The sequence below is a fragment of the Nicotiana tomentosiformis genome, chromosome 1, assembly GCF_000390325.3.
Source record: "Nicotiana tomentosiformis chromosome 1, ASM39032v3, whole genome shotgun sequence".
In the NCBI taxonomy this organism is placed as follows: Eukaryota; Viridiplantae; Streptophyta; class Magnoliopsida; order Solanales; family Solanaceae; genus Nicotiana; species Nicotiana tomentosiformis.
In genome coordinates, this window is record NC_090812.1 from 45,873,270 (window position 1) to 45,898,611 (window position 25,342).

At 40.5% G+C, this 25,342-nt stretch overlaps 1 long non-coding RNA gene across 1 annotated transcript; it reads left to right on the plus strand.

Annotated features, from left to right (window-relative positions):
• Window positions 1–1,729: 1,729 nt before the first annotated feature.
• LOC108948868 (uncharacterized) lies at window positions 1,730–25,010 on the plus strand. The gene is made up of 2 exons (XR_011410096.1): window positions 1,730–2,071; window positions 24,754–25,010. It is a non-coding gene; the product is annotated as an uncharacterized lncRNA (long non-coding RNA).
• The last annotated feature ends 332 nt before the right edge of the window (window positions 25,011–25,342 follow it).

Below are 25,342 nucleotides of genomic sequence, written 5' to 3' on the forward strand. Positions count from 1 at the left end.
CCCCTCTCAAGTTGAGAGGGGCAGTATGCAGACCCAACTTGCCCAAAATTTTCTGTGTGAGGAGAGGGAACGAACGAAAGTGATATTAAGCCAGAAAGATATTATTGACGGACAAAGTGACAGTCGAGCTCGACATGCTTTGTGTTACACCCCATATTTTTATGCGTGAAAGTACGTCGTAAGTCAATTAATGTAAGCTTGAAAATGAGATCCTCTTTGAAAGTATATAAAGTGATTTAATAATGTTATGTCCTATTTTCGCAAGCCTTTAAGAGTTATCATTCGGGGACAAATATTTCTAAGGGGACATGTTGTTACACCCCGTTCTTCAGACGTTACTGTCATTATAGGATTATCTAATGTAAGCTCAAAAAGGACATAAGAAAGGTTTACCGAAGTCTTAAGTAAGTTAAGATGAATATGGGATTTGTTAATCATGATTTAAATAAATTTAAAATCATGACATGACTATATATGATGTTTGGATATGAAATATAAAGTTTGGGAAAAATCGGATTTAAGTTGCGGAAAAACCAACTAAAGATTTGCCTTGTAATGAAGCTTTTTGAGCAATACATTTCATGATCTTTATGATGTCTTTTTAGGACATATTATATACCAAATTGAAGGTCTTTGAGTCTAGTTTCTAACTCATTTAACCGTTCGTCGATACGATATCAGAGAAGATAGATATTCATATTTTTGCGAGACTACGTAAGCAACATCCATAGGACCCCCAAAGTCGGGGAAAGAATTCCAGCTTGTATTAAAGTCAATTCTCCATCATTTTAACTAATTTTTCTGGTCCAAAACAGTTTCTAAATCCTCCTAAATGCTCTCCAATGGTTCTTCCATGATTCTAGGGTGATAACCTAAGATGAAAACATGAATCCAATGCTAGAAATCCCGTGGTGCATGCTAGATCGTAGTTCTTCGTCTTGTGGCTGTTTTGGAGGGTTCTTCAAAGGTAAGTAACCTCAAATTTTGTGTTGTTCTTGTTGATTAAGATAATAATCAGTCCATCCTTCATATATACTAGATTTTCAAGGTGAACTATAAGTGTTTACACACCAACTTGAACACCAAAAGTTGATTCAAGAAGAGAATATAACACCTATAGTGTTGTGGTATTATTGAGGATAGTTGTGGGTTGTGCTTGGCTGAGATTTCGTATTGTTTCTACTGTTTAAGGTGAGTATAAAATCCTACTATATGTACTTAAAGTTGTTTGTGTGTTGGTTGCATTATTTGTGCAAAATACTACAAGAGGAGACTTGGAATAGTTTGAGATATTATGAGTTTTAATGGACTGTTTTGGAAAGGTTCGTTCCATGAACTATAAATGGCTGCAAAATGGTTAAAATAACTTGATTATGATATGGTTTATGTTGTTATACATGTCTATATGTTTATCAAGTGAATTGGTGAAAGAAGCATACGCACTACTACAAAAAGGACCTTTGGCGGCAATTATTTAGTGGCAATAATGTAATTGCCGCTAATAGATTCTTTAAGCTGAAATATTAGCGGAACATGACCATTAGTCAGTAAAATATATCCTTTTACCGACAATAAAAATAAATTGCCACTAAAAATTACTAATTAAAATCAATTTTTATTATTTTAACTTTCCATCCATACCCGAAAAATAATAATCTTTCCCTCCAATTTTTTTGGACAACAATGAATTATTCCCTCCAATTAGAAAATAAGAGGAAAACCTATTCCCTTAGTTGAACGGATACAGAATCGCGCCGTAGCCTACATGGAACGACATGATTAACAAAGTTGTGATAACTCCTCTGCAAGCCTACATTGATCAGGTCTCCGTCATCTTTTTCCACAGATAAATCCTCTTCTTCCCCAGGTATAACTTCTCTTCTTACCCAGCAAGTGCGATTTACAATTGAGTTTGGATTGGTGCTTCTCGATTATGCTCAATCTTCATCGTCAGTATTCTCCATTTCATCCGTCTCCAACTTTTCGTTTTGTGTAGGTTCAAGATTGTTGCAGAAATCATTCTTCTCCTTCTCTTTCTTGTCTTTATCGTCAAAAAAATTTTGCTTACCAGGTACAAATTTATAATTTTTGCTATCCAACTATTGCGTTTTGAGATTTGTGAAAGTATAGTTTTTCTGCATTTGCTAAGTCATTTGTGATAACCGGCTGCTGTTAAATTGATGTGCGATTGATTGAGTTTATACCTCCTCTGTTCCTCTAGTGTTTTATGAATTGGTTCCTCTGTATGTTTTCTAAGGCTACTGTTATTCCTGTGACTATTCAGAAATTTTCTAAGTGTCGTCGATGCATATTGATGTTTTCATTGAATCTACCACTAGTCGAGATATGAATCCACTAGTCGACATATATACTATTTATTATTTTTGTTAATTGATGCGATCTTTTCTAATTTTCATAAATCTGATGCCTCTGTACGAAATAAGCATATGCTCAGTTTGACTAATTTGATCCTTTTGCTCTAACTGTTTCTCCGCTAGATTGTTGGTTTTACTAATCAGAAAGTTTTTTAATTCATCTAACAATCTACACTTCAATTTTCTCTATGAGGGTGGCAAAACATTGAAGTTAAGAAAAATTATCGAAAGATTAAATAATTTGTGAAGTGAAGAAAGAAGTTGGACCCATGAGAAAAGTGTAAGGCCCCGTAAAATTTTGCAAAGAAAAAATAATATTTCATGGTGTCGGACTAGGCTTACGTATTTGAGGATTGTACAAATTCAAGCTCGCCGTGGCTTGGACTTTTTGGGTTGAACAATGCACTGGAAAGTAAAGGAAAAAAATGGCAGCGTAAGATAATTTTTGAGCATGGGAGTTGTCCATCTTACATGCATGTGTTATCAAAGGGTGTAGGAAGATTGTTGAGATAGAAATGGTAAAGGATGGGTTGTGGGATGATGGAATCATCCATAAAAAGACCTTGAAACCTTAATGCACACCTAGTGTTTGATAAAATGCTCAAAGGAGCTAGAACCATGATTCTTTCTAATTTTGGTTCAATTTGTTATATTTCTAAAATATATTGAAGTTGCTAAGAATTCCGGAATATTTTAGAGTTTAAGGAAGCTCCATTGAGGTATGTTGGCTAAACTCTTCTTTTAGAATTGAATCCCACGATATTCATGTAATTTATGTAAGTCCCGAGTGGTTCATTATAAAATTGGCTATTCCGAGTAAGATTGGGTTGAAAGATATATGTTCAACAAGTATCCCAAATGCTTTATTTATGTTATGTTTTCAATTGAGGATGTATTAAAAATATGGTTTGTGTATTAAAAATATTCGACTTCAAGTCAAATTCAAATGAAGGCTATTATGCCAAATTTTATGAAGAATCTCTATGTGTCTTAAACTCTTAATTGCTCACATGTGTACTACGCACCTTGATTTGAATTGTTGTTGTTGGCGATGATGATGTTGATGTTTGAAAGTAAAAAAGGTGAGCATGAAATACTAAATACGGCCAACGTGCCAAGAATAATTTTATAATTATGGTCATTAGTGCCAATAAAATAAAAAGTGTGAAAGAAGTATGAAATGCGATGATTAATATAAAAGAAGGATGTCTCCAATAAGACAGCCTAGCCGATCGGGTCGTGATCGGACACCATGAAGCACACATAGTGGTGATTGTGCTAGAAATTATAATTGAAATTGTGATTATGGTCGATGTCCCTAATGAGATAGCCTAGCCGATCGGGTCATGATTGGACTATGTGTTAAAGATGGTGGTATTGATATTAAGAGTGATGGTGGTTGATGTCTCTAATGAGATAGCCTAGCCTATCGGCTCGTGATCGGACTCCGTGCTAAGAGTACTGTGGTATTGTTATTGTGAATAATGGTATTGTGAACGGTGGTATATCGGTACTAAGAATCTCCAACTTAAGAATATGGAAATTAATTTGAACACTGTCTTGATCCTAAATTGAGGTTTGATGTTGTTTAAGGCTTCCATTGATATTATAATATTCTTGTTTGTATTATTTATCATTCTACTGAGAGGGTATTTTGTCATTCATACTATTACTATTCCATATGTACTAACGTGCCTTTTACCGGGGGTCTGCATCTTCAATGGATGCAGGTGGTTCCACAGCAGGAGACATTGATAAGTGATAGCGGTACATCCTCTTCCCAGCTGACTTGGTGAGCCCCACTTCATTTCGAGGTCATGTATCTTTTATTCCTCATGTATTGTGTTCGAGGTATAGCCGGGGCCTTGTTGCCGGCATTATCATAGTACTCTTTTGTATCTATTAGAAGCTCTGTAGATATAGTGTGGGTTGTGTATTGGTGCTGGGGAAGTCAAACTAGTTATGTTGTGTTTGAATTACTATTTTCACTTCAGACTAAGAGAATGTGTGTGAAATTCGAAACTTTAAAATAAAGTAACTTATGGTAAGAAATTGGTATTGCAGACATGATCATCTTATTGTCTAATTAATGAAAATGTGTATCCTATTTATTCATGGATGATTTTAGGTAGAAGGAAATATAATAGGCTTGCTCGGCCGGGTTTACTCGGTTGAACGCCGGTCACACTCCCCGATTTTGGGGTGTGACAAAAAGTTTCAACTATCAGCTTTTTTCTCCCCGATTATAGGCTTGTGATTCTATGAACGAGGTTCAAGATGAGTATTCTGTGTTTTGGTGACAGGCCAGTCTGGAGTACTTGAGGCCAGGGTTAGACCGCAACTTAAGCTCGGTAGCTTCAGTTGTAACTTGTACATTTGGACTCATGTGTCCGGTAATGTCCCTACGAGTGATAATTTGTGGCTCGATGAGCGGTAGAATGGGTTTGTGATGAGTATTATCAACACCCAAATTCTTCCTCCATAAAACGTCGTGACGGCACCTAGTCTCTACGACTAGGTAAGCCTTACACTTGCGGAAATGAAATAAAAAACATAAAAATTTAACAACTAACAGTAACAGATATTTTTAATAAGCAATTGAGATGCCACTCGGCATATACAATAATCAACTCTCGAAATATACATGACGCTCCCAAGACCCGGAACACCGTAAGTCACAAGCTTTTACGAAGTTCTAACTGTTCTATACATCAGTGTCTATAGAAATAAGAAAAGAATCAACATAGGGGGATAGAGGGGGACTCCGAGGATCTGCAGGCGCGGGCAGATGTACCTTGAAGTTCTCCGAAAATAGCAGCGACTGCAACTAAGGACGAGGCTGGTAAAAAGACCCTGGATCTGCACACGAAAAACATGTGCAAGAAAGGGCGTGAGTATACCACAGCGGTACCTAGTAACTGCCAAGCCTAACCCCTGCCAAGTAGTGATGAGGTCAGGTCAAGAACCTACTGGTATATAATAAATAAGCAGGAGAGTATAACAATATATTAAGAGACTGGAATTTAAACAAAGAGAACATAGCAAAGTAGCATGCAAAACACAAGGATAAACAATAGGGGATCTTCCAAGATACTGTCTCGTAGTCCCAAAAATAAAGGTGCAGGGAGATCTCCCAAGGTACCACCTCGTAGTCTCAAAAGTAAATATGCAGGGAGAACTCCCGAGGAACCGCCTCGTAGTTTCAAAAGTAAATGTGTAGGGAGACTCCGGAGGAACAGCCTCATAGTCTCAAAAGTAAATATGCAGGGGGATCTCCCGGGATACCGTCCCGTAGTCCCAAAGTAAATACGCAGCTCAAACGAATGAATATAAAAGTTACAGCACGTAACCTATAATTTAGACTAAGTACAAGTCAAGAAAGAAGAAGGATTCTTCTAAACATGCTGCAAAGAGTTCAAATAGGCAATTAGGACACATAGACATGCTATTCTAGGCTAACAGGATAACTACACATGATAGTATACTCAGATAAGATGAGAACAGGCTATTACTCAGTAAAAATCAGGTTTTTCCACAAATATCTCATGTACGCACTCATCACCTCGCGTACACGGCGCTTACATATTCTAACAACACCAAATCCTAAGGGGATTTTCTCCACACAAGGTTAGGCAAGCCACTTACCTCAAACCAAGCTCAATCAATCCGTAACAATGCTCTTTCCACGAATATGTGGCTCCGAATGGCCCAAATCTAGCCAAAATCAATTACATACCATAAACACAACTATAAGAATTATTCTAATTAATGAAATCAAAGCTAAAGAAAGAAATAAGAAAATCGCCCTAAAAAGCCTCCCCAGGCCCACGTCTCAGAATCTAGTAAAAGTCACCAAATATGAACACCCATTCACTCACGAGTTCACTCGTACCAAAATTATCCAAATCCGATGTAAAAATCCTAATCAAAACCCAAAATCGTAGTTGAAGAACTTCTTCCTATTTTTTCCCAATTTTCAACCCAAATATGGAATTTACTGATGAAATTAATGATAGATTAATGGGATATAACCAAAATCAAGTGTAGAATCATTACCCAATCGATATCTCTAAAAGTCCCCCAAAATCCCGTCCAAATCCGAGCTCCCAAACTCAAGTTTTGACAAAAATGGCCAAACCCTCATTTTTGAAATATTTAATACTGCCCAGTGATTCTTTAATCGCGATCGCGAAGCACAACTTCGCTGCCCCAGAATTTAACCCTACGCGAATGCAAAAAACTCAATGCGAATGCGATTCACTGGCTCTCATGCTTACGCGATCGCGAACAACCCCACGCGTTCGCGAAGAACAACCCTTAAATTCCACTGCTGCTTTACTTCCTCTTCGCGAACGCGGCCTAGCCCGCGCGTTCACGATGCACAGCCTAACCAATCTACGCGACCGCGTCCTCAAATTCGCGAAGGCGAAGAACAACGTTAGCTGGCCTCTCAGATTGCCTTACGCGATCGCGAGACCTCTCTTGCGAATGCGATGAAGAAAAAGTCTGCAACAAAATACCAGAAAATCTACTATCTTCCTTAAGTCCAAAATGGCCTGTTGAGCATCCGAAACACACACGAGGCCCCTGAGACCTCAACCAAACATACCAACTAATCCCAAAATACCATATGAACTTAGTCGAGCCTTCAAACCGCCTCAAACGACACTAAAATCACGAATCATCCTCCGATTCAAACTTAAAGAACTTGAAACTTCCAAATTCGACAACCGATGCCAAAACCTATCAAACCACATCCGATTGACCCCAAATTTTGCGCACAGGTCATATTCAACCCTACGGACATCTTCCAACTTTCGGAATCAGAATCCGATTCCGGCATCAAAATTCTACTACCGGTCCAAATCTCCAAAACTTTGACTTTCGCCATTTCAACCCTAAATGAGCTATAGACCTCCAAAACATTATCCGGACACGCTCCTAAGTCCGAAATCACCTAATAGAGCTAACGGAACCGACGAAACTACATTACGGAGTCATCTTCATACAGTTTTGACTACAGTCCAAATCCTAAGGCTTAGACCTCCATTTAGGGACTAAGTGTCCCAAAATACTCCATAAACCAAAACGAAACCTCCTGACAAGTCACAATAGCAAAAATAGATATGGGAGAAGCAGTTAATAGGGGATCAGGGCTATAACTCTCAAAATGACCGGTCGGGTCGTTACATCCTTCCCCTCTTAGAACAATCATTCGTCCTCGAACGAGCATAAAGACATACCTGAAGTGGTGAAAAGATGAGGATAACGGCTACGCATAACATGTTCGGTCTCCCAAGTCGCCTCCTCGACCGACTAACCCCTCCACTGAACCTTCACGGAAGCAATGTTCTTTGACCTCAGCTTTCGAACCTGCATGTCCAAAATAGCCACTGGCTCCTCGACATAAGATAGATCCTTGTCCAACTAGACTGAGCTGAAATCCAACACATGAGCCGGATCGCCGTGATACTTCCGGAGCATAAAAACATGAAATACTGGGTGGACCCCTGCAAGACTGGGAGGTAAGGCAAGCTCATAAGCAACCTCCCAAATGCGTCGCAATACCTCAAATGGGCCGATAAACCGCGGGCTCAACTTTCCCTTCTTTCCGAACCTCATAACGCCCTTCATAGGAGAAACCCGGAGGAAGACCCGCTCTCCAACCATGAATGCAACATCGCGAACCTTCCAGTCCGCATAGATCTTCTGTCTGGACTAGGCTTTGTGAAGTCGATCCTGAATCACCTTCACTTTATCCAAGGCATCCTGGACCAAGTCTGTACCCAATAATTTGGCCTCGCCTGGCTCGAACCAACCCACTAGGGACCGACACCGCCTACCATACAGAGCCTCATACGGTTCTATCTGGATGCTTGACTGATAACTGTTGTTGTAGGAAAACTCTGCAAGTGGCAAGACCTGATCCCAAGCACCCCCAAAATCTATCACACAAGCGCGGAGCATATCCTCCAGTATCTGAATAGTGCGCTCGGACTGTCCGTCCGTCTGAGAGTGAAATACTGTGCTCAACTCAACCCGAGTACCCAGCTCCTGTTGTACAGCTCTCCAGAACCATGATGTAAATTGCGTATCCCGGTCAGAGATGATAGATACCGGTATGCCATGAAGCCTGACGATCTTGCGGATGTAAATTTGAGCCAACTGCTCGGAAGAATATGTAGTCATCACAGGAATGAAATGAGCTGACTTGGTCAGCCTATCCATAATTACCCAAACTACATCAAACCTCCGTTGAGTCCGTGGGAGTCCAACAACGAAATCCATAGTGATCCGCTCCCATTTCCACTCCGGAATCTCTAACTTCTGAAGCAACCCACCCGACCGCTGATGCTCATACTTCACCTACTGCCAATTTAGGCACCGAGCCACATACTCCACTATTTCCTTCTTCATCCTCCTCCACCAGTAATGCTGCCTCAAGTCCTGATACATCTTCGCGGCACCCGGATAAATAGAGTACCGCGAGCTATGAGCCTCCTGAAGAATCAGCTCACGCAAACAATCTACATTAGGCATACATAGCCTAACCTGCATCCTCAATATGCCATCATCCCCAATAGTGACCTCCTTAGCATCGCTGTGCTGAACCGTGTCCTTAAGGACAAGCAGGTGCAGGTCATCATACCGACGCTCCCTGATACGATCATAAAGAGAAGACCGAGAGACCACACAAGCCAATACTCGACTCGGCTCAGAAATATCCAATCTCACAAACTGGCTGGCTAAGGCCTGAACATCCAATGCTAAGGGTCTCTCTGCTGCTGGAAGATATGCTAAACTCCCCAAACTCTCTGCCCGGCGACTCAAAGCATCGGCCACCACATTGGCCTTCCCCGAGTGGTACAAAATGGTGATATCATAATCCTTAAGTAGCTCCAACCACCTCCGCTGACGCAAGTTAAGATCCTTTTGCTTGAACAGATGCTGCAAACTCCGATGATCGGTGTAAATCTCACAAAGGACACCGTACAAATAGTGCCGCTAAATCTTCAAGGCATGAACAATAGCTGCTAACTCAAGGTCGTGGATAAGATAGTTCTTCTCATGCACCTTCAGCTGTCTGGACGCGTAGGTAATCACCCTAGCGTCCTGCATCAACACCGCGCCAAGACCAATCCGCGACGCATCACAATATACAGTGTAGGACCCCGAACCTGTAGGCAATACTAAAACTGGGGCTGTAGTCAAAGCTGTCTTGAGCTTCTGGAAGCTCTCCTGACACTCCTCTGCCCACTTGAACGGAGCACCCTTCTGGGTCAGCCTGGTCATAGGCACTGCAATGGATAAGAATACCTCTACAAAGCAATGGTAATACCCCGCCAAACCCAAAAAACTATGGATCTCCGTAGCCGATGACGGTCTAGGCCAACACTGCACTGCTTCCACCTTCTTTCGATCCACCTTGATCCCATCACTCGATACTACATGGCCCAAGAATGCCACCGAGTCTAGACAAAACTCACACTTAGAAAATTTTGCATATAACTTCTTTTCTCTCAAGGTCTGAAGCACAGTCCTCAGGTGCTGCTCATGTTCCTCCCGAGTCCGGGAATACACTAGAATGTCTTCAATGAACACAATAACGAAGGAGTCAAGATGGGGCGGGAACACATTGTGCATCAAATGCATAAAGGCTGCTGGGGCATTGGCCAGCTCGAAAGACATGACAAGAAACTTAAAGTGACCATATCGGGTCCTGAAAGCAGTCTTCGGAATATCTGGCTCCCGAATCTTTAACTGATGATAGCTTGAACGTAAGTCAATCTTGGAGAACACTTTGGCACCCTGTAGCTGATCAAATAAATCATCAATACGAGACAATAGATACCTGTTCTTCACTATAACTTTGTTCAGCTGGCGATAATCAATACACATACGCATAGAACCATCCTTTTTCTTCACAAACAAGACAGGAGCACCCCAAGGTGACACACTGGACCGAATGAAGCCCTTATCAAGCAACTCCTGTGACTGCTCCATCAACTCCTTTAATTCAGGATGAGCCATACGATATGGAGGAATAGAGATGGGCTGAGTGCCCGATAATAAATCAATGCCTAAATCAATATCTCTGTCGGGCGGCATGCCCGGAAGATCAGCTGGGAACACATCTGGATAGTCCCTCACTACTGGAACTGACTCAATTGTAGGGGTATCAATACTGACATCTCTCACATAAGCTAGATACGCGTCACACCCCTTCTCAACCATTCGTTGAGCTTTAACAAATGAAATGACTCGGCTGGGAGTATACTCTAAGGTACCTCTCCACTCTAATCATGGTAAACCTAGCATAGCCAGCGTTATGGTCTTAGCGTGACAATCAAGAATAACATAATGGGGCGACAACCAGTCCATGCCCAAGATAACATCAAAGTCTACCATGGTGAGTAATAATAAATTGGCTCTGGTCTCAAAACCACTAAGAGCAATCAAGCATGACCTATGCACGCAGTCCACAATAAGAGAATCTCCCACAGGAGTAGACACATACACATGGGAACTCAAAGAATCCCGAGATACGCCCAAATGTAGGGAAAATAAAGAGGACACATATGAATACATAGAGCCTGAGTCAAATAATACCGACGCATCTGTATGATAGACTGGAACAATACCTGTAATGACAGAGTCGGAAGTAACTACCTCTGTACGAGCCGGGAGAGCATAATACCTGGCCTGGCCTCCCTCTCTAGTGTGACCTCGACCTCTCCGACTTCTACCTTGAGCTGGCTGAGCAGGTGGGGTGGTAGATGGTGCTGGAATCATAGCCCGAGGATCCGGTGGAGTACGTGGTGGCTGAGAAGTCTTTGGAGGTGCAACCCTCCTAAGTCTGGGGCAATCCCTCACCATATGGTGGGTGTCGCCATACTCAAAACAACCCCTTAGAGGGCGTGGCTGATGTGACTGACTAGGACCAGGTCTGCTGGACTGGCCGCTAAAAGTACCCCGAGCAAGAGGCACACTAGATACTGGCGGTGCATAATAAGGCTCTTGGGGCCTAGAAGGGGCTGGAACACCACTAGCGGCTGGAAGAGCTGAATGAATGGGGTGACCCACATAACCCCTACCATGGCGAGATGCTGGGGAACGAGCTCCAGAATAAGAACCAGTCTCTCGAGACCTCTTGGCCTCTCTCTCCTCTCGGTCCCAGGAAAGCATGCCCTCCAATCTCTTAGCAATACTCACAACCTGCCGGTAAGGAATATCCATCTCCAGCTCCCTGACCATACTAATCCTGATACTGGGGTGGAGTCCCTCAATAAACCGATGAACCCTCTCTCGAACTGTGGCAACCAAGGCCAGTGCATGTCGGGCCAAATCACTGAAGCGGACTGCATACTCTAACACAGTTGTAGCACCCTAGCATAGCTGATCAAACTCCGCACGCCATGAGTCCATGAGGCTCTGAGGGAAATACTCTCTCAAAAACATGTTCGAGAACTGAGTCCATGTAAGTGAAGCTACCTCATCCGGACTACTCAACTCATAAGCACACCACCACTGATAGGCTGCTCCTCTAAGTTGAAAGGTGCTAAAAGAAACCCCACTCGTCTCCGCTACACCCATAGTACGGAGAATACGATGACACTCCTCCAGAAAACCCTGAGCATCATCTGTAGCCAATCTAATGAATGTAGGTGGGTGATACTTCTTGTACCTCTCAAGTCTGAGCTGCTCCACCTCAGAAGCGGCTGTCCTAGTCTCATGTTAAACCAGGGCTACCGGCGGCATAAGAATGAACTCTGGGGCCTGATCAACCTAGACCCTCTGCTCAGGAGTGCGGGCTGCGGGAGTCTATGCTCCTCCCCCGGCCTAAGATGTGGCGGAAGCTAATGGAATCAATCCAGCCTAAGCTAAGGTGCTGAATATGCTCATGAACTGGGATAGAGTCTCTTGGAGGGCTGGTGCAGTAATAGGAATCTCCGGTGCCTGCCCTCCAGCTGGAACTGCTGGGGGCTCCTCTGTCGCAGCTCGCGCGAGTGCTCTGGATGCACCGCATGGCCGTACTCTACCCTGACCCCGGCATCTGGTGGCTCTAGCTGGGGGCGCGAGTGCCTGGTCATCAGATCCTCCGGTATGGGTCCTCACCATATGTGAGAAACAATAGAATAGAGAATTTTGAGACTTTGATGCCAATAACTCGCACGACAAGGAATCAAAAAAAGTATGATTGTTCCTAACAGTTCCATAGCCTCCCGAAGATAAGTACAGATGTCTCCGTACCGATCCGCGAAACTCTAATGAACCGGCTTGTAACTCACGACACCTATGAACCTAGAGCTCTGATACCAACTTGTCACGACCCAAATTCTCCCTATGTGAAATGTCGTGACGGCACCTAGTCTCTACGACTAGGTAAGCCTAACACTTGCGGAAATGAAATGAAAAACATGAAAAGTTAACAACTAACAGTAACAGATATTTTTAATAAGCAATTGAGATGCCACTCGGCATAGACAATAATCAACTCTCGAAATATACATGACACTCCCAAGACCCGGAACACCGTAAGTCACAAGCTTCTATGAAGTTCTAACTGTTCTATACATCAATGTCTATAGAAATAAGAAAAGAATCAACATAGGGGGATAGAGGGGGACTCCGAGGATCTGCGGACGCGGGTAGATGTACCTTGAAGTTCTCCGAAAATAGCAGCGACTGCAACTAAGGACGAGGCTGGTAAAAAGACCCTGGATCTGCACACGAAAAACATGTGCAAGAAAGGGCGTGAGTATACCACAGCGGTACCTAGTAACTGCCAAGCCTAACCCCGGCCAAGTAGTGATGAGGTCAGGTCAAGAACCTACTGGTATATAATAAATAAGCAGGAGAGTATAACAATATATTAAGAGACTGGAATTTAAACAAAGAGAACATAGCAAAGTAGCATGCAAAACACAAGGATAAACAATAGGGGATCTTCCGAGATACCGTCTCGTAGTCCCAAAAATAAAGGTGCAGGGAGATCTCCCAAGGTACCACCTCGTAGTCTCAAAAGTAAATATGCAGGGAGAACTCCCGAGGAACCGCCTCGTAGTTTCAAAAGTAAATGTGTAGGGAGAACTCCCAAGGAACCAATTCGTAGTCTCAAGAGTAAATATACAGGGGGATTTCCCGGGATACCGTCCCGTAGTCCCAGACTAAATACGCAGCTCAAACGAATGAATATAACAGTTACAACACGTAACCTATAATTTAGACTAAGTACAAGTCAAGAAAGAAGTAGGATTCTTCTAAACATGCTGCAAAGAGTTCAAATAGGCAATTAGGACACGTAGACATGCTATTCTAAGCTAACAGGATAACTACACATGCTAGTATACTTAGATAAGATGAGAACAGGCTATTACTCGGTAAAAATTAGGTTTTTCCACAAATAGCCCGTGTACGCACTCGTCACCTCGCGTACACAGCGCTCACATATCATAACAACACCAAATCCTAAGAAGAATTCCCCCACACAAGGTTAGGCAAGCCACTTACCTCAAACCAAGCTCAATCAATCCGTAACAATGCTCTTTCCATGAATATCCGGCTCCGAATGGCCTAAATCTAGCCAAAATCAATTACATACCATAAATACAACTATAAGAATTATTCTAATTAATGAAATCAAAGCTAAAGAAAGAAATTAGAAAATCGCCCTAAAAAGCCTCCCTAGGCCCACGTCTCGGAATCGAGTAAAATTCACTAAATATGAACACTGATTCACTCACGAGTTCACTCGTATCAAAATTATCCAAATTCGATGTAAAAATCCCAATCAAAATCCAAAATCTTAGTTAAAGAACTTCTTCCCATTTTTTCCCATTTTTCAACCCAAATCCAAAATTTAATGATGCAATTAATGATAGATTAATGGGATATAACCAAAATCAAGTGTAGAATCATTACCCAATCGATGTCTCTGAAAATCCCCCAAAATCTCGTCCAAATCCTAGCTCCCAAACTCAAGTTTTGATAAAAATGGCCAAACCCTTGTTTTTGAAATGTTTAATGCTGCCCAGTGATTCCTTAATCGCGATCGCGGAAATAGCTTCGCGATCGTGAAGCACAACTTCTCTACCCCAGAATTTAACCCTATGCGAACGCGATTCACTGGCTCTCATACTTACGCAATCGCGAACAACACCACGCGTTCGCGAAGAACAACCCTTAAAGTCCACTACTGCTTTACTTCTTCTTCGCGAACGCGGCCTAGCCCGCGCGTTCGCGATGCACAGCTTGACCAATCTACACGATCGTGTCCTCAAATTCGCGAACGCGAAGAACAACTTTAGCTGGCCTCTTAGATTTCTTTACGAGATTGCGAGACCTCCCTCGCGAACGCGATGAAGAAAAAGTCTGCAACAAAACACCGGAAAATCTGCTATCTTCCTTAAGTCCAAAATGGCCTGTTGAGCATCCGAAACACACCCGAGGCCCCCGGGACCTCAACCAAACATACCAACCAATCCCAAAACACCATATGACCTTAGTCGAGCCTTCAATCCACCTCAAACAATGCTAAAATCACAAATCATCCTCTGATTCAAACTTAAAGAACTTAAAACTTCTAAATTCGACAACCGATGCCGAAACCTATCAAACCACGTCCGATTGACCCCAAATTTTGCACACAGGTCATATTCAACCCTACAGACCTCTTCCAACTTCCGAAATCGGAATCTGACCCTGATATCAAAATTTCACTACCGGTCTAAATCTCCAAAACTTCAAATTTTGCCATTTCAAGCCTAAATGAGCTATCGACCTCCAAAACACTATCCAGACATGCCCTTAAGTCCGAAATCACCTAACGGAGCTAACGGAATTGACGGAACTCTATTCCAAAGTCGTCTTCATATAGTTCCGACTACTGTCCAAATTCTAAGGCTTAAACCTCCATTTAGGGACTAAGTGTCCCAAAACACTCCATAAACCAAAATAAAACCCCCTGACAAGTCACAATAGCAGAAATAGATATGGGAGAAGCAGTTAATAGGGGATCAAGGCTATTACTTTCAAAACGACCGATCGGGTCGTTACACATGAGTATGATATGACTGCGGGATGTGTTAAGACGATTTGAATTCGACGAGAAGTGCTTCCTTGAAATGTAAAGGAGGGACCATTGGGTGCTTGATTTTCATTTTGATGTGATGTACAGTCTTGAGTATGAATATTTTGAAGGATTTTTCACGTTGTTAAATTTTGGGACAAATTAAATTCTCATGTCTGGTTACTGAGTTCAGACTCAGATAGACTAAGTGATTGCATAGTAATTATGACTGCAAAAGGGTATAACAAGATACCAATTTGAGACTAAGCAGGTGGGTTATCTCCTGCGGGGTAATCTACATAGGTGTGTTCCTTATAATGTGAGTGGAGAGTTTCTTTTCTTCCAGCGGGGCGTATGTGTTGAGATTTGAATTTGAATATGGTTGAGAAAGTTTACTTGAGTGTTAAGAGAATGAACGTGAGCTTAGCGGACGATTGAGGTATTTTTACGAATGGCGTTGTACGAGATTGAGAAATTTTTTTGTTGTACTGACCGCGGTATTATGACAGTAATAGAGTATGGATATTGTGAGTTATCGAGTGTTTTAATCTATGGCTTTGAGCCAACTGGGGGAGCCTGCTATTGACAATTCAATTCATGGTTATATGTTAAATTTTAGTTTTGGTATGAGGCATACTTGTGGATTAGTTATGACTTGCAGAGATTGAGATCGAGGATGACTCAAGTACTAAAATTCCTAAATACGGGTTATATTGCGCTTTATGAGTATATAAAAACCATGGGATGAGTGAGTTGTTATTTGTGAATGATGTAGTGCGCACAAAGTATGAATTTGATCAGTGGTGTTAAGGTAGGATTACCTCTTTGAGTGTTGCTATGCTAATGGGGCACATGTCTTTCAGCCCGTTTGGGCGGTGCAATTTAGATTTGAACGAAGTGGGTGACTCTCGAGAAGGTGCTAATGGATTCAAAAATGTATAAGTAATAATTGAATTTTTTTTTGATTCATATATCGCTAGAATCGGTTATTTACATTGGATGGTGTCGAGACTTGCGATAATTCTGTATAACTATGGATTCTATATTTCAGTATAAGAAAGAGAAGAGGAACATTTTTAAATTTCACATAAGGTCTTTCAGAGTAGATGTCTCGGTTGTGGTATTTATGGGGTGCTTAAGGAGAATACAAAGGCTTATGGGCCTTAGGGCGGTGTGGTTTTATGTTAGGATATCTTGTAGTGAGCTTTGGGTGATTAGGATCTGGTGAGGCTCTGCAGATGTTTTGGTGGTAATATTCTTGAGTTTGGTGACATGAGTGGCTTGGTCGAGTTAGGGGAATTCAGTTCGGATAACTTGGTTATGTGCAAATTGGTTTCAAAGTGTTCTTGATGGTTTCTACCATGGTTTGAACCGGATATTTCCTACTGGTGTGGGAAATGTGTCGTGTATTGTGATTTTCTCTTAGAAGGAAGCAAGAGGAAGGATTCTAACTGACCGGGTATGTAAATTGCTGGTGACTCGGAGTGTTAATGAGGTTCTTGTGTTTTCATGTAATGGCCTAATAGAGGCGGCGAGCGGAGTGAGACTGAGAATTGCATGTGCAAGTATACAGTTTAGTTTTGAAGGGGAGGTCATAAATTCTTAGATGGTATAGCCGGTTTTCGATGTTTACATGAATGATATAACTATTTGGTATTGCGGGAGTAGAGTGTACATTTTAGACGGCGCACTATGTTTTGAATTATGGATATTTCATAGGTATTGTGGCACTCTCCTGGTTGATCGACTACTGATTTTAAGATGTGGCTATGTGGCATGAAAGAATGGAAGAAGTATTCCTCGTGGGATGATCGTGTATGAGAGAGGGTGATTCGTGTGTTCTATGGATTTGGAGACTGGGAGTATTCAGGAGCAGATTGTTTCATGGTTGTGGACTGTGAAGTCATGGCCGAAGCTAGCCAGATGATAGTATGTACTATGATTCAGTCATTGTGGATTTTCGGAGGGTTATTTATCTATTTGTGGGTAACCAGAGTTGATTTAGGGGTCCATTGGTAGGCCCAATTAGGATGTGTATTCTACACCGAGTCGGATTGGTTGGCTTCATACTGCTATTGTTGAGGGATGTGCCATTCGGTTGATGTTGAGCTTATTCATGTTCTGAAATGATCGGTGAGTCACTCTTCTATGCTACGAGGAGTTGTGATTCATTGGTTATATGCACACATGGTGCGGTTCTATTGGGGGCCTCATGGCGGGATTCGAGCGAGATGAGTATCTGGGTATTGTATGATCGATTGCATATTGGTTATTTTCTTTTAGGTTTTGTGTGGCATTATGTCATTTCCTCTCCGTAGTTATTGATTTTGAGCAGGGTGGCTTGAGGTATATAATATGGACCAGCGTTTGGATGGGGTCACGCATTGCAGTGGAGTTATGTTAAGGTATGAACCTTGTGTTGGAATCGTGTGATGGTTCTACGGTGTGTGATGGATTTCCAGCATTTCGTTGTGGTGGTACTTGTTAATCTTGCGGGACAATTCTCTCATTTGAGTCATTTTCCCTGACTAAGTACATTTGAATGGTTGCGTATTAGCGCACGGACGACATAGTTTATGGCTCTGAGTTATATTGGTGTGACATGTCTGTGGGATAGTTATGTTTAATAATATAAGGTCATTGGACCTATAATGGGTACTATCAGGTTCGATTACAATATATTCGGAAGGATAATATTGAAATTCAACTTAGAAAGTGATTATGGTTCTGGATGGGGTGAGATAGCTCTATGACTTGTTGATATGATAAGCGGTCATGAGATTTCTGCTTGTTTTTTTCATTATCAGCAGTGTACGAAGGTTTTGGAATGAGGTTTTGTTGATATAGGGTTTAATACCAATACCGTGTTGGTTTTGGAGTAGTTACTGTGATCAGGAATGGTGCTACGAGCATGCGAGTTATGTAATATGTTAGGTGATTATATCCGTGGTTATGGTTATGGCTCAATGCAGCTTGTTCAGACTTATACAATGTGTAACTGTGACATTCGGGTCTTGTAAGAAATTCTGAATGTTAGGAATTGAATTCCAAGATTTTTGGGCTAAGGTTAAATTAATGATTTTTAGTTGTATTGTGTTGTCAGGCCTATATAGAATAGGGTGACGTGGGATAACCCCCGGGTTCGTGCCTGGTAAGATAGAATAATGATTTGATGTCTTGGAAACAATTCTTGGCACGTTCGAGGACGGACAAATATTTAAATGGGGGAGAATGTAACGACCCGACCGATCGTTTTGAGTATTACAGCCCCACTCCCCCTGTTTACAACTCAATTTATGCTTTACAGTTGTTGTATGACTTGTCGGGGTAAGTGGTTCGGGTCCGGAAGGATTTCGGAGTGAAATGAGACCCTTAGTCTCATAATTGAAAACTTAAGTTGGAAAAGTTGGCCGGATGGTGACTTATGTGTAAACGACCTCGGATTTGAATTCTGATGATTTCAATAGCTCAGTATGGTGATTTTGGACTTAGGAGCGTGTCCGGAAAATTATATGGAGGTCCGTAGTGGAATTAGGCTTGAAATGGCGAAAGTTGAATTTTGGAAAGTTTAACCGGGGGTTGACTTTTTGATATCGGGGTCGGAATCTGCTTCTGAAAATTGGAATAGTTCCGTAATGTGAAATGTGACTTGTGTTTAAAATTTGAGGTCAATTGGACTTGATTTGATAGGTTTCAACGTTGTTCGTAGAATTTGAAAATCTCAAAGTTCATTAGACTTGAATTGGAGTATGATTAATGATTTTGACAGTGTTTTATGTAATTTGAGGCCTCGAGTAGGTCCGTATTATGTTATGGGACTTGTTGGTATGTTCGGACGGGGTCCCGAGGGGCTCGAGCATGTTTCGAATTGATTTTGCATCAATTTTCTTCATGTTGTTATTGCTGGATGCTGCTGGTTCTGGTGTGACCGCACCTGCGGTTGAATTTGCGCAGGTGCGATGGTTGCAGAAGCGACAGAGAAGTCACATGAGCGAAGGCCGCAAAAGCGCGACCGTAAATGTGGTTTGCGCATCGCAGAAGCGACCACAGTCGCAGGTACGAATTTCGCCCGCATAAGCGAAGGTCGCAGATGCGGCCTCTTGTCCGCAGATGCGGAATGACTGGACAGAACCCTTTAAGTTCGAGGGTTCGTGATTTTTCACCCATTTTCGAATTTTGGAGCTCGGTTTGGGCGATTTTGGAGAGGGATTTTTCCACACAACTTGGGGTGGGGTAAGTGTTCTTGACTCCCTTGTGATTATATTTCATGAATTAATCTTCTGTTTTGGTGTAAGATTATCGAATCTTCAAGAGAAATCGAAGGAAATTTCTATAATTTTATAAAATAAAATTTCAAGTTTTGAATACCGATTCGGAGTCGGATTTGAGTGAATTTAGTATGGTTGAACTTGTAATTGGATGTGTTATCGAATTTTGTGAGTTTCGTCAGATTCCGAGACGTGGGCCCCACGAGCGATTTTTGAGTGTAATTTCGGATTTTGTGGGAAAATATTAGTATTTTGATATGGAATTAATTCCTATAAATTGTGTGGGCGAAATCAAATTAATTGTGACTAGATTCGAGCCGTTCAGAAGCTGTTACACGCAGAATAGAATTTCTGGAGCATTGTTTAGCTTGCTCAATATTGGATTCATTTTGTTTGAGGTATGTAACTCTTCTAATCTTGGAGCTGAGGGTATGAACCCTGATTATACGTGTTATGCGTTTGGTGTTGATGTGACGCACATGCTAGGTGACGGGCGTGTGGGCGTGCACCGTGTGAACTATGACCCCGTTATTTCTGTGGTACTATGTAGTTACCTGAACTCAACTGTAATCATGAAATCTCTAAGTACTAGAGTTATCAAGCTGTGATTCATGTTAGAAGCCATGCCTAGGCTACATGCTTATTCTATTGGGACCCATTGAGGTCATTATTGCTGTTGAGTTATATGTTTACATTGCAATGTCATACTCAGTCATATTCATTCATTGCATATCATATCTCAGTCTCTGTTGTTATTTATTGATACATCATATCATCATTTTCAGGCTAGTTTCATGACATTGTGAGCCCGCGAGAGAGAGACTGGAGAGATTGATGACTGAGTCAGGCCGAGGGCTTGATTATGAGTGACATTATAGGATCGGGCTACACGCCGCAACAGTTATACTGATTTATGATAGCTCTTGGGCTGAAGGAGCCCCTTCGGAGTATGCACATACACCCAGTGAGCACGGTTGATATTATTGAGGGATGGATCTTCCCTGGACATGGATCTTGTCCGAAGCATTATATACCTGGAGATGGATCTTCTCCACGAGCTGGATTGTCCTTACTCGATACTGAGTGACTGATGACTAGTTGATGTGTATATTCCGGGATGGATCTTCCCTGGGCCGGATTGGCCATATACAATATCGAGTGATTGAGCATGATAAGTGGAATATGTGAGAAAGTGAGATTGAGTACTCTGAGAGTGTGTGTACATGAGTTCATCTCTGAGATACATTGCATTGACATGCACACATGACATACATGCATAGAGATGTATTTTCCTCATGTTGTACTCATTCATGACTTCTCACACATGTTGATATATGGGCATAGTGATGCATTTGTTTTACACTGGATATCTGGAAAGAAAATAAAACATCTTAATTATTATTGAAAGGATTTTTGAAAAAAAATTCTGTTTTCAAACTTATTCATATTTTTGGCAACTTCAGTAAACGATTTGGGTTTTCACTGATTTACTTGAAAGGCAGAACTATTTTCAGAAATCATGATTTTGTTGAGCATTTTATCTCTGAGTTACTTCTTTATTATTTGCTTTATGTTGTTATGAACTGTTGTTGGTTATTGGAGTTGGACCCTGACCTTTGTTCCAGCTCGCCACTACTTTTAACCTAAGGTTAGGTTTGTTACTTATTGAGTACATGGGGTCAGTTGTACTCGTACTACACTTCTGTACCTTGCATGCAGATGTTGGCTGTTGATGTTGCTGTGTTCGTCGGGAGCTGGATCTGAAGATGTACCTGCGTTCCGGTGGTAGCTGCCTCTTGTTAACGGTAGCCTTAGATTCATAAAACTCTATTTATGTACTTTTCAAACAGATGATGTATTTTCTTCATACCAACTTTGTAAATTCTAATCTTAGAAGCTCATGATTTGTACTACTAGTCCTTGGGGAATGTATAAGATTTAGATAATTTCTCTTGCTTAATTGTCTTGTTAAATTATATTGGAATTGGATAGTTGATAATTGGCTTACCTAGCGGGTTGGGTTAAGTGCCATCACGACTAGTTGGGTTTTGGGTCGTGACAGCTTCACCTGGTTGTCTCTAAATGTGGCCTGCAATTGAAGTGTTTCAAATGGATATCCATTTAAAAACCAACAAAAAAAAATGATTCTTACACCTTTTTGAACAATTAAGAGAGAAACTTGAAAAATAAACTAGTTAGTAGTTCATGTAAGTATTGTTCAAATAACAGAAAATCTGACAAGAAATTATAGCAGTAAAGCTTTTCTTTAAAGTATTGGTTTGCTTATTCCTGTAAGCTTTCCTTTCCCCCATGCATACTTTGTGTAGATTGCCTCAGTATTGTATAGAGAAGTAAAACTTCAGTATTGTAAAACTTCAATATTGTATAGTATTGTAAAACTTCAGTATTGTATAGAGCAGTTAAACTTCACTATTGCCTCAGTATTTTATAGAGCAATAAAACGTCATCATTGTAAAACTTCAGTGGATCATAGAGCAAACAAAGGGAAAATAAAAGCATGCACAAGTACTAAAAATGACATATGCTGAAACTATATATGCATTGTGGATGAAGAGAAACAGAGGGGTATTTGAAGGTACTTCGCGAGACTATGAAAGTTTAGCACGTGAGATTGTATGTGTCTGCAACCTTAGAGATGGAATGAATGTGAAAGGATAGTTACAACATCTTTATTTCTAGACTTGTAAATAAGATCAGTAGCTTAGATAGTAAAGCTGTATAGGAACTAGAGAGTCTGTTTTGTATACTGTCTTTAGTTGATATAGCTAAGCTGAGTTTAAGCTTAGCTACTGCACTGTTGCTGAAAATACTTCAATGTCTCACAGTACTACTCATCTTTATCCTTCGGCAAGCTACTATTTGAGTTTTCTATTGTTTGAATTTTCCTCCTTCAATTTTCATGTCAACTTGCAAGAGTTAGCATAAACACCAAAAGCTTGCAGCTTTCACTTATTGATAATATAGCAGTAACTTCACTTGCCTAAATAAACCTCGAGGGTACCTAACTTTTACCTACATTTTAAAACTGTTCTTTTTCCGATAAGAGCACACCGGCGGCCACCCCACAACTTGATTCTTGTTTTGACAGTACTTATAATTATCATCATCATAATTAACGTGGTTGCTGTTGTTCCGGTCACTGCTTGTAATTTCAGAATACACCTTTTTCTTCTAATTTTTTCTCCAATTTCCCCTGGAAGTCTGATCCATTACAACCCTCAGTGTGGCAACAAGATTTTGGTGTTCTTTTAGCCAGGGAAAGTCTATGAACTTGTGCAGACTGGTATTTAATATGTAGTTGGTTCGCAGCTGTGATAGCTTATCTTTTTTACTTCCCCGATGGTTGGTCTGATGGTGCTGTGAATTAGACAGCTACTTAATGATAACCATCTCCTTTATGGTCTCTTAGAAACTTCTTTAATATTTCTCAGGCTTAATAAACAGCTAAAGGAAAGAAAAGACCTACCTCCACCCGTAACACGAGATTTAGAGTAAATAAAGAACAACTTGGGAATCAAATTCTGGAGCAACTTCCAGGCATATTTTGCTTTTGGATTTTAACGCTTTTAATATCACCAGCTGAAGCTTGACTTTGATTTGAATCCCCAAAAACAGACACAGAATTGTCGCTAGTTTTACTGCTAAAGATATCTGAAACTCCTAGTTCTAGGGATGGAATTGATACATGAACATAACGGGCTAAATTTGGAAGAAGATTTTGGAGATTTGATTTTTTAGATTTGTTATGTTTCAAGATCTGGATTTGAATTTGTCTTTATCTTCAATAATTGGTGGGACTGTTTGATACACAACGTTCTTTGATTTGATATGGTATTAGTAAAAGGGAATAAGAAGTAAAGAACTCATAGCTAAAAGCTTTTTCTGAAGCTTAGGATTTCCAGTCCAAGCTTTTCATTGGACATGGTGTGAACAAAGGAAAGTTGTCTGTGGATCTGTCTCTTTATGTGAACCATTATTTTGCATATCTTTTGCCTGTTTACACTATTTTTTGGGCAAAAGGTGTAAAAATGGAGAGTATTTGAAAATCTAAACTTGAGAGAATAAAGAATAATGTATACTTGATTTTGATCAACAAACCTACTTATCTGGATAGAAAAATAGGTGCCCTTTGAATCTGGAAAGCTGGTTTCTTCAGTGAAAACTTAGGGCAGTGTTTTGTAGTGAGTGTAGAAGAAAAGCTCAAACATTTTTCTTGTTATGATCAAATTTTAGCATCTACATTAAACCAAATATAGGAATTAAGATATGATCAAAATGAATAATAAATACTGATAGCAGGAAAATTGAGGTTTATAGAAGAACTACAGCTTCTTCTTTACTGAAATCCTGCCAAGTCTCGCATATAGTGTACATGTTTTTGCTGTCTAAATTGGTATGATCATCTCTGTCTTGCATTCCTCTTATATTTAATGTTACGCTAGTAGGAGAAGAAGATTTTCTTGCTTATGTGTACATCTACAGTGCATCGCAAACCTTCTTAGTTGTGTTTAACTGATTGTATGTGAAGTTTGTCAAACTTGTGATGCTGCTGCTACTTGCCTGCCCTTCTAAAAAAATTCACAACACACAACAATAGATAACTCTAATCCCTCCATACATAATCTTCCATCCTGATGCACCACGTATTAGGGGGTAAAGTTCTTAGACAATGACTTCTGACCTTTTCTGGAAAGATGAAAATAGTATTTTGTAAACATCTCTGTATACTCTTTTCCTTTCTTTCCCTAGTGTTCTGTGATCCATGCTCATATTACTTAAAGCACATATTAACTTACATACACTTTCTTTGTCTAATCTATTTAGTATTATGATCAGATTAAAGTGACATGCTTCACTATTATTGCAGTTTCTCTTCCCAACATTGCATGAGCATTGTATGTTCTCTTTTACTATATGGAACAATGGACTTATCTGATCCCAATTTCAAGCAAGCTTTAACTAGCTTGGAATTGAGGATTATTATATTTCATCTATTGACATAGTTATTTTATAATTTCAGGTCATACAGTCTGATATTCGATAATTTAGCGGGTGAAAGATTTCAATATGACGAAGAGTTACAGAAATTATTTGAAGATTGTTATTCGTTAAGATTAGTTATATAATGACATTAGCTATTTTCTTCAAACAATATAAGTTTATTTTTTAAGGTATTGTGATATTAATATTTTGGATTAGTACTTCCTTTGTTTGTTAAGATTTAACGAGATATACTATGGTTTTATGAATTAATATTAATATGTTTTGTTATTTGCATTATATTTTGGTCAAATGTAGTAGCTATTATTAATGGTGGCTAAACTTACCGTTATAGCTTGTGACTTTTAGCGCCAATTTAACATGATATACAGGCTATAACAATAAAAGGATAAATTAAGACGTTTATACAGGGATATTGTAGCCATTATATTGCTATTAAAGATGATTTTTAGTGGTAATTTAATTGACTTTACTAGCCATTAAAATGGACGCTAAAGGGGCATACTAATACGTTTTTAGAAGAGATATTGTTGCCACTCTAATTACCACAAAACAATTACCGCTAAAAGTATGGACTTTTAGCGACAAATATTTTGAATTTAGCGGCT